This window comes from Struthio camelus, chromosome 4, assembly GCF_040807025.1.
Source record: "Struthio camelus isolate bStrCam1 chromosome 4, bStrCam1.hap1, whole genome shotgun sequence".
NCBI classification, from domain to species: Eukaryota; Metazoa; Chordata; class Aves; order Struthioniformes; family Struthionidae; genus Struthio; species Struthio camelus.
In genome coordinates, this window is record NC_090945.1 from 27,045,149 (window position 1) to 27,060,029 (window position 14,881).

Genomic DNA, 14,881 nt, shown 5'->3' on the forward strand with positions numbered 1-14,881 from the left:
GAGACAGGGTTATTTTTTTTTACCAGACATGTCATAAAAGAAGACTATGCTGCTGAACACATCTAATCTATCAACATGGTAGCTGATTTCATCCCTGGAGAGGGAATAGATTCAGATGTTATACTTTGTGCCAAGATCTGAGTTGGAATAGAGATGTTATTTAAGATTAGTGCTGAGACTGTGAAAGGCAGCTTGGAAACACAAAGGATTTTCTCCATCTCTTAATAAGAGAACTGAAATCTCATACAGGGGATATATTCATATGTATGGTGAGAGTCATTTCCTTTATTTGGATTGTCACATCACTCTGTGATGCAGTTCTAGAAATGGATTCCCCCATTCTCTCCCCAACCCATTTTTTCATGACTCAGCATTTCTGAGTAAAATATGTTTTTCCTTATTAAAAAAAGCTACTTCTTGCACTCTCAGGACCCAATGTTCAGCTCTTCTGTGGAAGCAAGTACACTGAAGTGAGAGTGAAGAGAGAACTGGGTCCCAAAGCCCTGTGAGAAGGAAATTTAAATAGACTTTAAATATGTAAAGTGTTTCAAAATGAGATTCATTTGAAAGAAAAGGTGCCATGTCACAGCTAGTCACAGGTATGCTCACAGGCAAGACCTGTATGAACAAGTACCGGAAAATCAAACAAGGTGGAAAAGTTCCAAAACTGAAGGAGACTTAACTGGTGGATTTATTTTAAAAGGACACATTGTTGACTACTTCAGGGCTCAGCTTTCCTAGTAAAAGCCTAAGCAGCTTCCACAATGATCTAGCTTTTTTTTTTTTTTCTTCTCTCCTTTTGGTTCCCTTCTCAGGTAAATTCAAAACATAACTTTGTCTTTCTTATAACTCACCACTGTAACAGAAGCGTTACTTCCACTGAAACCCACAACAGCATCAAGCTGTAAGTCCATAATGGTAGAATTACCTTCTCAGAACACCCTGGATACATGAATTGCTTTAAAGCATGGAAACACTCACCTGAAAAGTCAAAAGATATTCTCCCCCCCCCCAGACCTGTTTACAGCCAGTAGGTAAACTAGGCAGACTATATGGACTCAGGTGCCAGCAGTTTGCTGTGATTCCTGCAGAACACAGGGCTGCGCTATTACCATCAAGATACTTTAATACCTGAACAAGATCAGCTCACAGATGAAGTGCATGTGCTTAAAGCTCCACCTGAGCAAGTAAACACTTATGTTGCTGAGCTGAGGGAGACATTGTGAAATTTTTCTAGCTGTGTCCCAGTCTCTCTTACTGGGAAGCTGTATCAGAGGTAAGGCTTCCTAGTTGCATACTTAGCTAAGCTGTTATATCTGAGTCTCACCATAGTGAAGTTATGTATGTTTAAGCTTTTTGAAATGTCATAGAGGTTAGGAGCTGCCTCTGGTTTTGCATTCACTAGGTTTCCTCTGGTAGTATAGATCCCTTCCTAAGGTGAGAAATGATAGGCACCAAAACTTTTTTTAGCCTTATAATTAATATTGCTTCTCCTCAGCAACAAAGTTTTGTTTCTGAGAATTAAACTATTCCTCCAACAATATGTGAAAACAGACAGACATGCAAGATTTGCAGAGATTTCTAAAATAATTGCTCTTCACTTTAAGTGGTTTGCACAAATGTAGAAAATAATACTGAAATATTTGTCAAAGCTTCCTGCTTTATTTTCTGTCAGTTTCTGAGATAAGTACTGGAAATGGGTCAGGATCTTTTCATTCTCTTTGGCATCATACATTTGGTACTGAAACAGAAAGAAAGGAGGAAAAATTCAAAATAGCAGGTGAGAGGCACTTCCTTTGAAATCTTTCCGCTCCTGTCAGATGAATTCTTTATTGGCCTATTAAGCCATGCTATCCAAACCCCTTCCTGGTTAACCCATTATTTCTTTATAACTCAAAAGGTCTAATTTAAAAGCTAATTTGCCTTGGACAGTAGCTGGTGATTGTCCTATGCACACTCCAGTTCTCGTAGAGAGTCATCAAGGTTTAGCCAGCTTCCGCTGTTGGCTTTATCCAACATATGGCTATGTTTGCCATTATCTCCTGTAATTTTAATCTACCAGGAACATAAAAAGATGGTATACTTAAAAAGTGAAAAAATAAATATCATGTGTTCAAGATGGAGTCATCATTCTGAAACAGAATATATATTGAGCTATAACGAAGCAGAGAATATAAGTTGTTTAAAAACCCCTAAGTAGCCAAAATATATATGCAAAGCCAATCAGTTTGAACTAAAGCAGCCTCTTGAGTTCAATGATGATGCTAAAATTCCCACATTGCAGCATCTGTGAGTAGTGCTTTCAGTCATCTCTGCTAGACCGCTTTGTTCTGGTGAATGAGACCTGGCCTCAATTCATCATGTATTTCTTCAGCACTTAGCTGGACGCAGCAATGTCCTGCAAAATTCAAAACAGTATGGTGTCTCCTGCAGTTACATAGGCCACATCCCAATCCTACCTTTCACTTGCTTCCTATAGAATTGCAAATCTAATATTAGGTCTCATATTACCTCTGAAGTGCTTAAAACTTGGGACTATGTTAAAAGACTGAAGTTCCAATGTGGATTGGGCAAAGATGCCAGAACTGTAGCAGGAGAAGATTTCAATAGTGGAGAACGAATAATTAATAGGAAAAATAGGTTTAGGAGATTTTCGTAAGAGAACTATGAGGCTACAGACATGGCTAATGAGGAGCATAATTAATGGGAGAAAGGGGGCTTTGGAGAAAGGCAGAGGCAAGTGAAAGAAGAAGGGAAAAAGACAAAATAAGTGGTCGTGAAGCCTTAAATAGGGTATTACTGAAGATCAGCACCCATCTGAACAATCTTAATGGTGGTGTGAATGACCCTGTATTTCTATGTGAGAGCTGACTTTTGTGCCTGAGATACACGATAGTGGAAATAATTTGACGGGTTAGGTTGGTCACTCCAAAGTGGGGAAAAGAGCAGCATATGCTATCCTGAATGGTTGGAAGGGAGTTTACCAGCTCCAGATTGTCTTTTCCTATGATTTCTCTTCTGGGATCATATAGTTTTTCCTCACGCTAATAGCTGATAAATACTGTTAGGAATGTACTTTATCTCCTTTTCCATGAAGTAAGCTTGCCAAATAATTTAGGAAATAAATGTAGGTATAAACACTCATGTTAGGCATTCCAATGATAACTTTAGCTCCGATGTCTTTTGCTTTATTTTCATATATGATTCCTCAATTTTTAATCTAATCTCTATGACATAGTGTAGGATATCACTTGTATAAAGATACTGAAAGAAACAAGCAGAAAAGGGTGTGTATATCATCTCTGGAAGTAGTAGCCTAGCCTCCCCTCCCCTCTGTTTGACTAGGCAATGCCAGGCCTCTCCTCATCCTTTTCTTTTAGGATGACAGATATTGACAGATAGCAAGGAGTGTTTCACAGCAAGCCTCTCAGTTACACTGAAAATGGTGGGGTGTAAATTCTGTGTAAGCTTGCTACAAGGCAGCCACTCTCAAGGGCGAGCTACCCAGAGCACTGTGAGAAGTTGCCAGCCTACTAAATTGCATGGGCCCTGCAGCTGCTTCATGCAAAAAAAAAACAAAAAAAACAAAAAAAAAACTGCTCAGAAAGCATTGCCCAGGCTGGTTCTATCTATCAGTCCAGGTCTAGAGGCTGAGCTACCAAACAGTGGTGTACAGCAGGACTGATGTACATGTATATGTATTCTCACAATTTATATGGTTATATTTATGGAAATTATTTAAGGGACTATGAGTGGTATGTAGTAGTGTAACAATGTAAACGTCATGTACGTTAGCAAAGCTTAATCACTTCAGCAAGTAGAGTCACAATTATGAAATGTGATTTCTGGTGAGAAGACTGTCTGTTCTTCAGAATCTAGACTTAGTGCAGACTGTGATTCATCCCTTCTTTTATCACTCAGCTGCCTAACACCTTGGCCGGCCACTGAAGACAAAGGGATACTTTTTTGCCATTTGACTTCAGTGAAAGCAGGTTCTTAGCAGTCCACTGCATTCACTCCTTTGTTCCTCCCAACTACCCTCCCTGTGTTATGATTAATAACACACTATGTTCAGTGCTTCCTACGTGAGTGGGTCAGCTTTCTTGTCATAGTCTTTTGCATATGTAAATGATATGTACTTCTAACTATATCTGGTAACACCCATCAGAGCCTTGCTCAGGGGCATCACTCTTCTCCCAAGAGACATATACTCTTCCCATTACATGAGAGCAGCTTTAGTGTCTCAGCAATGTCTTGTGTAGTAAGTTAATGCAGTTAGAACAGCTATTTGATTCTTGTTAATTGTTTTGTCACTTTTTCTTGTTAATAGTCACTTTCATTAAATGTATGCTCAGTCCAATTTAGAAGGTCATTCTGGGTCAGATGTACTGAGTATGTCCAAGGTTAATTCTCTAGAGCAGAGCAGAATTTGGCTAACTTGACTTCTATTACTGCTAGTTTACTGTAGCAGTTCTTAAAGATCCCAAAGGAGAGGAAAGAGGTGCCAGACAGTTACAGATATATAGGGAAGAGATTTCCTCTGCCACAGAAATCTCACTGTCTAAATACATAATGGAAAACAACAAAAGGATTATGGGTAACAGTCTCATTGCTCTTTTAGCTCCTGAAGCCATTCATGTAAGTCTTCTACTTGACTGTAGGTAGAAAGATGTTCTGATTTCCTGAACTGATGCTGTTGCAAGTTTTGAGCTTTTACCATGATTTGTGATATTTTTCTTAAAATTTCCTGTAATATCTGGATATGTGGCCAGTTTAGAGCTTCTGCTTAAAAAGCAAGTGTCGTCTTTCTGTGGTTTTGATGAAAAATTAAAACCTATGTTAACTTATCTTTAAAAAAAAAAAAAAAATCCAACAACAACAGAAATCAGTACCAGCATTCAAAAAGCATCTTTTAAATTTATGTATTTTTTTTAGGCAAGTCCTGTGGTTTTAGGAGTTTAATTTTGTAATCTTAGGGGTTAACAACAGTGAGTGAGCTAAGACAAATCACTAATATGATAAATCAGGCCTTCTAAAACACATAAGATTATAAAAGAGTATTTGGGGAAAGGGAAGTTGTTTGCCATGGATTTGGTTTCATAAAGGCTCATGTTCTCAGCCTTTCCTCCAGAGCTAAGAGGACTGGAAACTTTTTTGGGAAGATACTTTGCAACTTGTAACTACATCATCAGAAACAGTACCAGTGCCATCTAAGACAATAATAAGATGCAATAGGCTGATGGAAAGCAGGAGAATATGGTGTAACAAGAAAAGGAACCCAATGATAGAGCAGAGCGTTCAGGAGAAGAGGGAGACCTCAGTCTATTTTTTACTCTATGCAAGAAAAGCAATGAGTGATGCTTGTGGAGGAAGCAGAATGTTCTCTTTATTCTAGTTTCTTTCTCAGTTCCTCTCTCAATTTACTGATTGGAAGCTGAAGGAGCCTGTGTGATTATGGGACGCAGTCTTTATACTTTGTTTCTCTTTCAAGGTTTACACTGTGTGAGAGAACACAGTGCGGAGGCTTCTAAGCTGCAAATGACCATCCCAGCTCCAAACCCAGAATCTGCATGATCGTGTCATTCTGCTGCTGTACCCAAAGACAGTCTTGAATGCTGTCATGTTCACATGGCATGCCCTGCTTTCGAGGCTGAGCCAGGAACTCCGCACAGTGCTACAACATATTAGATGCTTATACTTGTACAAGTTTAGGGTCTCTGCAGCGCTGGGACCTGGCCTGTAAGTGCATGTGGCTTTCCTGACCTGAGGGTAGGAAAAGGAAGCTGCAAACTCTTCAAGTATTCCTGTTTACCTAGGTGTCCAATAAGAATATGAGACTACTGTTTAAGCCCTTGAGTGTATTTACAACAACTCTTCACTGCTTTCAGCATTGTGCTGCCAACAATTAGCTGCACCTGAAGACACTCCCTTAGCTAGCAGAGCAAGAACTCAACACTACTTTTATTCACGTCAATAGCAAACTCCTGTTGACCTACATGGGTGTAGGGCTGGCAGCTGAGGGAGGATCTTTGCCTTCTCTGCAGGCTTGGAACATGTCCTCACAGTGGGCTTGTGTCATCCTAGTGTAGTAAGGCTTGGCAGCGTTTGCAGAACTGTTCAGATTTTTTCTTGAAGCAATACTCAGTTTGGCAAGCTGTGTATCAGTCTGCAAGAAGGTAAGATGTGGCTCATGGTAAGCCCCTCCTGTGGTTTCTTTATGGATGCTTCTGGGTAGCTCCAGCTGAGCCTGCAGGAGTTCTAACTGTCATCTAGCCAGGTCAGAATGATGTTCTTCCTGTAACAAAGATGCTTGCCTTATTCTAAGGATGTGGAACCAAAGCCCAGAGAAATGAAGATCAAAGATATCACTGTTCGGATGAATCTGAGATACAGAGGATCTCACTTTTCCACAAGTAATAGCACTAGAAAGTTGGATGTGCCCATGCTGTGACTTACGATCTGCATGTGCCACACTTGGACAATTTGTCTGGCCAGCTCTTGGCTATCTTTCTTCCATGACCTCAGAAATGAGCTGCAGGCCGAACAAGCTGTTTTGGAGGCCACAGGCAGCTCTCAGTCACAATCTTCTCTGGAGTCCACTGTGTCTTGCCATCCCACAACAAGAGTTAGAGGAGGCAGTGGTGCTTGTTTCTCATGTGCCATTATAAGAGACTACAGGACCTGCCTGACTAGAAAAGTTGGACACAGTAGTATAGTACTTGCTATTTACAAAACATAGCCCCCATTGACTTCAGTCGCAGATGTGAATTCTTTCAGCACTTCTGCAATTAGACCTCAGTGTCTAAGTCAAGCACTGAGGAAATGAGGAACACTGACTACCTGTGAAATGTTTGGTTTATGTGACGTGACTAGTGTCACCCAGTTCTGTGCCACTTCTTGCACAGAAGAGGAGACAATGCAGATCAGGATTAAGAAAATAATCTTGTCTCTTCCAGCAGTTACCTGCTTTGTGTGCTATAATGCTCTCCGTTTTTGCTACAAAAGTTACAGATGCACTATGGAAAGAAGTTTCTTCAACATCTTCCCTAGAGAAGCCCTTTACCAGCAATTCAGCCTGATACAGATGCCCTAGAGGGGCAACTTCCAGACAAAACAAAGGAAACTTAGTAAAGTTATGAGCTGAAAATAATTACCTTTTAATAAGAAGTGTTCATCGATAGAATGTTACTGCTACTAATATAACCAGCCCCATTCATAATAGAAAGGCAGACTTGTAGGTAGACCATAAGTCTCAGAGCCTGTGTTCTCTGTGTAGGCTTCCTAAGTAACTTTGGCAAAGTCACTTTTAGAAGTGCTTCAATCCCTTGTTTCATAAGTGGATGGTAGTACATTGCCATAACCAATACCCATGCCATGGGACTTAATAATTAATACTGCTATGCAATCCTGAAATAGTATTATCTGCCATTTACAACAATGTCAAGCTTAGCTCTCAGACTAAGGACCCAACTGCTTTCAGAATATTTCACTCCATGGATATGCAATACGCAGCACTAATGCTAAGAGATACTTACCAACTCTTGTGTTGGTCATAGCTCTGTTTCCAACCTTCTACCAAAGTTACTTGGTTCTTGATTCTTATAACTACTTACAGGCTAAAAAGAGGTAAAATAAGCTTTAAAATGCTGATTTAGACAGCAGACCATTTACTCTTATTTTGGTCCTCTACCGACATGCAGTAGTTTGATCTTTTGTTTGCATAAAACACTGTGGCACGAAGCATTAAACCTGAATAACTGCCATATGTCATACAGTCTCACAGTCTACCAACAGTTACGTTAAGCTGTACCTGTTAGAAGAGTGGCTTTAAAATCTTGAAGGAGTCTTGAATAAACTTGAAACTGAAAGAAACAGAGCCAGATTTAATCAAAATATATGAGACTCATTTTCCACTTTTAAATCAAAATTTTATGTGACAAAGAAGCAGCGTCCCTGTCTGCAAAATACTGGCTCCCTGGAAGTGAAGCCAGTGATTCCCTCTCTAGAAAGATGCTTACGAACAGCACAAGTTGAAACAGAAATGCTGAGTAGGACGGTAAACCCGGAAGCTGGAGTGCTGAGCTGTAAAGCTCTGATGCCTTTTATCATCATGACCTACATTAAAAAAAAAAAAAAATCCACCCCCACTAACTTTCATCCAATATAACCTGAAACAGTCAGGCACTGCTGCATCTCAGGCACTTATTAGTTCTTTTGATGTCACTGAAATTGAAGAATTTTTATCATTCTCACCCTTAAGTTTAGGAGAAGAATATTTCTAAAATCATTGATGGTCTTTGCCCCCCACATAAGTATATACATAACTCCTTACTTGTGACAAAATACTGTAAAGTCATGAAATGATCAAACAGTACCACAAAAAAGGACCAAATCATCTCAAACTGTCAGGACCCTCCATTGCTTTCTGAGGATTGTGCATGTGCCCATGTCTTTAGTAGAGCAGGTCAGATTTCAGTAGAGAAGCCCAATCACATGCCCAAACCTGTTGCAGTTCTTTACCAAGGGGCCAAAAACAACCGCAAGTCTTTCTTGTCTGTCACCTTACCCCTTGACAGAAAAAGCAGCTAGTTAGATTTATGATGTTTGTTATTAAGTTGTCTTAATCGCTATACAAAGTGTCTCTTTTTCCATGGGTATATCAAAGCCATATTGTGGTGGAAAAAAAAAAAAAAAGCGTTCTGACTCCTTTTAATTTTTAACTCTTGTGCATGCTTCGGTATCAAGACTGCTATAAGGACCTGAACTGGACTCTGTTTAGAGCATGTGCAATCAACAGAATACTTTGCCAAATTCCCACTGGCCATTTCTAGAAAGGAAAGCTCCCATTGGTTTTAAAGGCTAAATCTTTTCCATTTTGGCTTTCATGGAAACACTTGAAAGAGACATTACAGAACAGATGCGATAGAAACAATAGGCAAGATAAGGATGTATCCAAAAGTCTCACATCTAATTGATGGAGACTATCCAAAATTTTACCCTGCCCCAAAATCCGTAGAAGAAATAGATACTGTATGTTTTCTAACACCTAGTTTAAAAGGCATTTGACAATTTGAAGAAGTGACCAAAATTTCCAGATTTGGTAATACTCACATGTCAGACATCTGTTAGTCAAGTACTTCTCCTGAGCTGTGAATAGCAGCTCTGGAATCTCCAGATTTGCTAAAGTATATCTAAAAAAACTGGGCAGTATGTCAGACTTCCTACATCAATCTAAACTTGTTTAATAAAGACTAGAGGAAAAAATACAGAGGAAATTCTGAGTGAAAGGAGTCAAGATTTATCAGTGTCTTTCTTGGCCACACAAGAAAGGAGACAAATTCAACACAAAACAAACACAAAAAGCCCCAGTGGATTTCCATCTAATCCATCATGTTAAACAATAACCCACACAGACAACTGGGTACAGTACTCTGCTTACCACAGCATGAAGGGTTTCCACAACAGAACCAAATGCCAAAATGTTGTAGCACAGACCCAAAAACAGAGGATCACAGAGCAAAGGAAAATACTATTTTAAAATAACAGCTTTCTAAACGTTAAGTAGATTACAACAGAGAAGAAACAGTGTTTTTAGGGATACCAGCAAGGGCACTGGTAATGCAGTGACTGGTAATGCAGTGACCTGGAGAGAATCTCATCACCAGACAGAAGGCTAGTTAAGGAGTCATCTGACAGAGGGACTGAAAAGTCCTAACGATAGCTGAAAGATCAGTTCCCTTTAGCTGCTACGGCATATGGTTTGTCAGGAAGATATCAATAACAAAATATATCCTGCTTTTTTTCATTATGTGTGGAACCTCTGAGACGTTTAGCAACAAGGTGAGCTAGAGGAAAGGTGTTTGTGTTTAGGGATTTTGCTCTTTTTTTCCCTCAACACCTGTAAATGCTTTTGTTCGGACTAAGCATGATATGATGAGAAATCTTTTGTAAGCTTTTTTGTTTCTGAAGGACTCATGTTTCGTGCTACTGTGGGGAAGAATGCATTTAAGTTCCTGAGGGAGTCATGGCTAGGCCCTGTGGAGAGGAAGTTAAGCTGGATGTCTGGCTTATTAGGGAGATGGGTCTGTATCCTAAGAGTGTTTTTAGAAAATGTCTTAACAGGATTCACCAGAAGATGAGCACCTACAAGCTTGTGTCCAAGGACAGCCACAGCCTGGAAAATGAGCGGAATCATTGAACCGAGAGAGCCTATTTGGTGATAGTAGGAGTTAGCTACACTTAGGAAGAAATTAGCAGGCTCTGCTTCCTTGTAAAGTACGCTTCCATAAGAGACAAGTTAGTCCATAGGACAGAGGAGCAAACAGATTAAAGCAGTCATCTCTTCCTGCAAATAATACAAAATGCGGGTAAAGATACAGCAGAAAAGTGGAGGCAGTTTACTGTATGATTACTTGTCCCATAGTTGCATATATACATATTGCATAGGCATATTATGCACCTCAAAGGCAATTGTTGCTTGAGACCTGTCTCTGAAATGGGAGAACCTGGGAGGCAGCAATTCATTAATGATACTTTCTGCCGTTCTGCTGAGTGGCTCTGCCTCCAGCATAGTTCCCCTCCCTGCCTCCCTGTGCTGATAAAGAGGAGAAAAATATAAAGAAAGCCAGAGAAAGGGGTTCCAGACCGGTGTTGGGTTGGTTAGTTTGCTTTTCTTCTTTTTAGTGGCATTGTGCCCACTAAAGAGTCATCTTTACAGGAAGAGACCCTGGCTGGTAGGGAGAAACAGACTGATGTGGTAGATGGTCTGCTATCAGAGCAAACAGATGACTAGCTTTGAGAGTCTGGAGAAGACTACATAATGAACTGTGTGTGGGCTACAAAGGCAAAGGATCTTGTTTCCAGTTATATGGACAGGCTTTTGAGAAATGCTAGAGAGGAACTGACTCCTGTGGTGATACGGGTACACTGACATAGGGAGGTTCTGCAGTCAGATTTAGGCTATGATGTAGAACACCAAAAAGCAGAACCTCCCTGCATCGTTTTGAGATCCATTTAATACTATATGCAGTCCCAGTCAGCTGGAGAGTTAGCTTCCATATCCGACTGAGGAAAATAACATCAAGAAGAAGGGTTGAAAGTAGTCAGGAAGTGGGTGCATAACATATGATAGGTTATAGCAGGTGTGCACCACACCATGACTGTGGGTCCTGATCTCCAATTTGCTTGTACTGAGGACCTGCCCAAAATGTACGGTCTTCCTAACCGTAGAAACCAATATGACAGAGGCTTATAGATTTTAATTTTTCCTTTGCTGTGGGGTCAGGACACTGTAAGGTATAATCCACCATCTACAAACTGATCTGTAGCCAGAATTGTTAAATTGTGCTTCCCTCACAAGGTTATAGAGAGATACTCCCAAACTCTCACCTTAAGAAGATGAAGGAAGCAGAGTTCTTCCTGTATAACTCCTCTAGGTAGGTTCATCTCTTTTAATTGATCTGAAAGGGATATTTATTATCAAACTAACATAATATTGGTGATAGACCTAAGATGACTCTGTAACATCTGTTATCCATTTGCAGCTTATAGAATGCAATAGGTTGTATAAGGTCTGCAACCCATGGTTACTGATAAATCCATTGTATGATTCATACAGTAGCTAATAATCATGTAGATAAAATTGGTGCTGAGCGTAAATAGGACTAGAGGTTCTTCTCTCTACTGCCTAGTTTGTAGTCTGGTTTACAGATATTAAAATTAGTTTGGGGGCTGCTGGATGCAGCAGTGGGTTCACTGCAGATTAATGCAAAGCATTTTGCTTTTGCCAGCCCAGATACAGATCAAATACAAGATTGAACTGATTTATTTGTGGTAAAGTCAGATTATTGTGATTGCTGTGTTGCTTTTCCTTGAGTATTAATTCAGAAATAATTTTAACAGCAAAATTGTTCCTAAACCCTGACTCTTAAGATTACTTCCAGTTCTAAACAGAACAAATCAATGAAGTCTTCATAGAGGACGTCAGTACTAAGTTTAACTAATACTTTAAAAGCAACAACCAATTAAACCAGACTGTAGTGTGTGTGCGTGGGGCTGCGTGGACAGGAGGGAGGGAAGCAGTTGCTGCTGGAGCATTAGGGCTACCTATAACCTGGAGATTGCAACTTTCAACTTCACTGTTCTTTAACAGTATCCTGTGTTAACAGGGGAGGTCTATGTCAAAAGATGATTGCGAAGTTACATCTGTTAATGTTAGAAGTGTTTTCACATTTGTAGGGATGAGACTTTTTTAAGGCCATGGGCAAATCAACGACACTGCCTTTAGCCTGAATTCTAATAGGTTTCACTGAACAAGATACAGCAATACGTGTAGAACAATGAAAATGGAACAAGGTGTTGCTGCTCATATGGTGAACAGTGATGTGGAGGGGGAATAAAAAATAGTCTCACGTAGATAAAAGCAATCATAATGTATTTGGATAAGATATAGGTGTCTGTACATGAAATAAGGTTATACAGGCTGCTGACCCTTTTGTTGCTATCTCTGACATTGCAGCCATAAGGTTCTTTATATAGCTACATGCACAAAAATACGTAACTTCTTAATCATCTGTGATATTTGAGTTGCACCTTAACTGTGTTAAGCCCATCAAGTAACTCAGAAAGGATTCCATTTGAGTTCAGTTTGATCTTACTAGCTCCAACCCTGTGGCAGCCAGGCCAAAGCTGGATGACTCAGCAGTGAGTCAACCTGGCTATTTCTAGTATGCTTACCAGTACACACTATCTAGGTTTTACCTCTGATCTGAGTATCTCACCATCCTCACTCTGAATATTGAAGCACTGTCCATGAAACTGAATGCAAGTTATTTTTTATGTCTACTTGAGCTCTAGCCACTTATCCAATATTAAAAAAAATACAAAAGAGCGATGTACCTTTAAAACAAAGGAAAACTCTATAGCATTACGTCTAGACATCAAAACAAGCCCATTGAACTATTAAAAATACCATCATAAATGACATTTTGTCACAAATTACAACAAATTCCCCCCCCCCCCCCCCCCCAAGCAGCATGCCCGGAAAAGCATCAACTTTACTGTCTTAGATCTAAAACATGATCTAATTCCTGAAAAAAATCCCAAAACATATATTTGAAAATGAGAACATCTTGCATCTTAATATTTTGACAACCACAGGGGAAACGATTCCTTTTTCTCTTGGTTCTGGCAGTCCTCCCACCACCTATTTCAAAGAAAGGAAAAAAAAGTTTTCTTGTCTTTTTTGTTTTGATTTGGTTTTGTTTGTTCATAGCTTTGTTTTAACAGCTAAATGTGTTTGCAAAAGGGAAACAGGAAAAAGAAATAACTGTAGAGCTACTGCCACCTGCAGTCTTGTAAAATGTCAGCTTCGGAATAAAATACAGAAGTGTCAGTAGTATTGGATCTTAATTGCTCATGCAGTCAGCATGATGATAAAAGGCAAATGATTTGAAGTACATTTAAAATTCACCTAAGGATCCTGAAATACCTTTTCCAAGGAGACCTTACCCGCCTCCTATTTGCCTAGCCTACATTATATGGTAGTTGATTTTTCCTGCAAATGCTTAAAACAGACACCTGAAAAGTTCCTCACTTTTTTTTTCTCACTTTATGCAGTGAACTATGTTAACAGCCAACTGACACTGGACATAAAGAGGAACGAGTTACTTTTGATGCCCCAGCGATGAACACTTGCACTGGGTGAGCAGAGGTGAGACGCCTCTGGAGAAGCTGCAGGGTTCCAAAAGACGTGGTAGTGAACGGATTGTGCTCTGCGATGCAGTAAGTACCTCTGGCCTTCCTAACAGTAGAGAAGCAAAAAATTGAAGGCAAAGCAAGAAAGGAACAAAAGTGGAGTCCCCATAGATCAGGCAAATAAAAACTACAGACAGTGGGAAGTTACAGCTGTACTCTTTGGCGAGTGCCTTATTGCTGGCAGTAAGGAACAGTTGTTTCCCTCTCCTTTTGGCCCAGTCATTTCTAATGGATGTCAGTCAGTGTTCAAAGGACACTCAGAAAGTGAGTAAACAGCATGTTTTTTTTTGGGAAACCATCATCCAACTTTAGGGAAAACATTGAAAACTGTTCAGAAAGGTTGCATGATATATTTTCCCGCTTCTCTTTAACCAGCTCATGTGGTAAAGATATATGCAGTGGTGATATTTGTATGTTATGAGCAGACATAGTCTGTTCCAAAAGTAACACGGGCACTTGGACCTATGTTTCGTGGAAATCTGATACCAAACTTAGTTTTTTGTAATGCTTCTTTGTTAAACATTGTATTCAACAGCCTATTTTCAGGTTTTAGGCTGCAGAAGTGGTATGTTTAACTCCACTTGATGGCGATATAGTACAGGAAGTATGGGCTAGTTTTGAAAGTTTATTGTCAGACTATAGCCCTCTTTTTAGGAATTAAAAAAATAGTAATAAACCAAATCCAGCTCATGTGGTCCTAAATTAGTCATGTAGGCCTGAATTTTTCACTGGGCTTGAACGATGATCGTTTGCATACCTGTGTTCTCTGCAAAATATAGAAGACCTTTTGCGTTATCTGAGAATATGTATGCATTAGAAATCAATAGTAAATTGATAGGAGAATGCATGCACTTTCCTGGCAGCAGTTGATGTTGCTGCCATCTAGGAACAGATGCTGCAGGTTTGTGACTGACTGTAGGTGGAAGAAATCCAAGCTGTGAGCAATTCTAATGTTGATGGGGGAGGCACCCATGACACTGAAGTGTCTTATTGTGGCTCTGGGTTAGATAGTCAATTACATGCTCAGAGAAAATAGTATTAATTGCAAATTTGGGATGCTTAAGAAATGGATATTCAACCCACATCCTATCTCCTTCTCCTCTGGCAATCGAATAATTGTTGAGAT

General features: G+C 39.7%; 1 protein-coding gene across 1 annotated transcript in view; it reads left to right on the plus strand.

The window, feature by feature from the left end:
* Window positions 1–14,881, plus strand: part of SLC39A8 (solute carrier family 39 member 8) — a 74,303-nt gene that overhangs the window by 1,352 nt on the left and 58,070 nt on the right. The window lies entirely within an intron of this gene.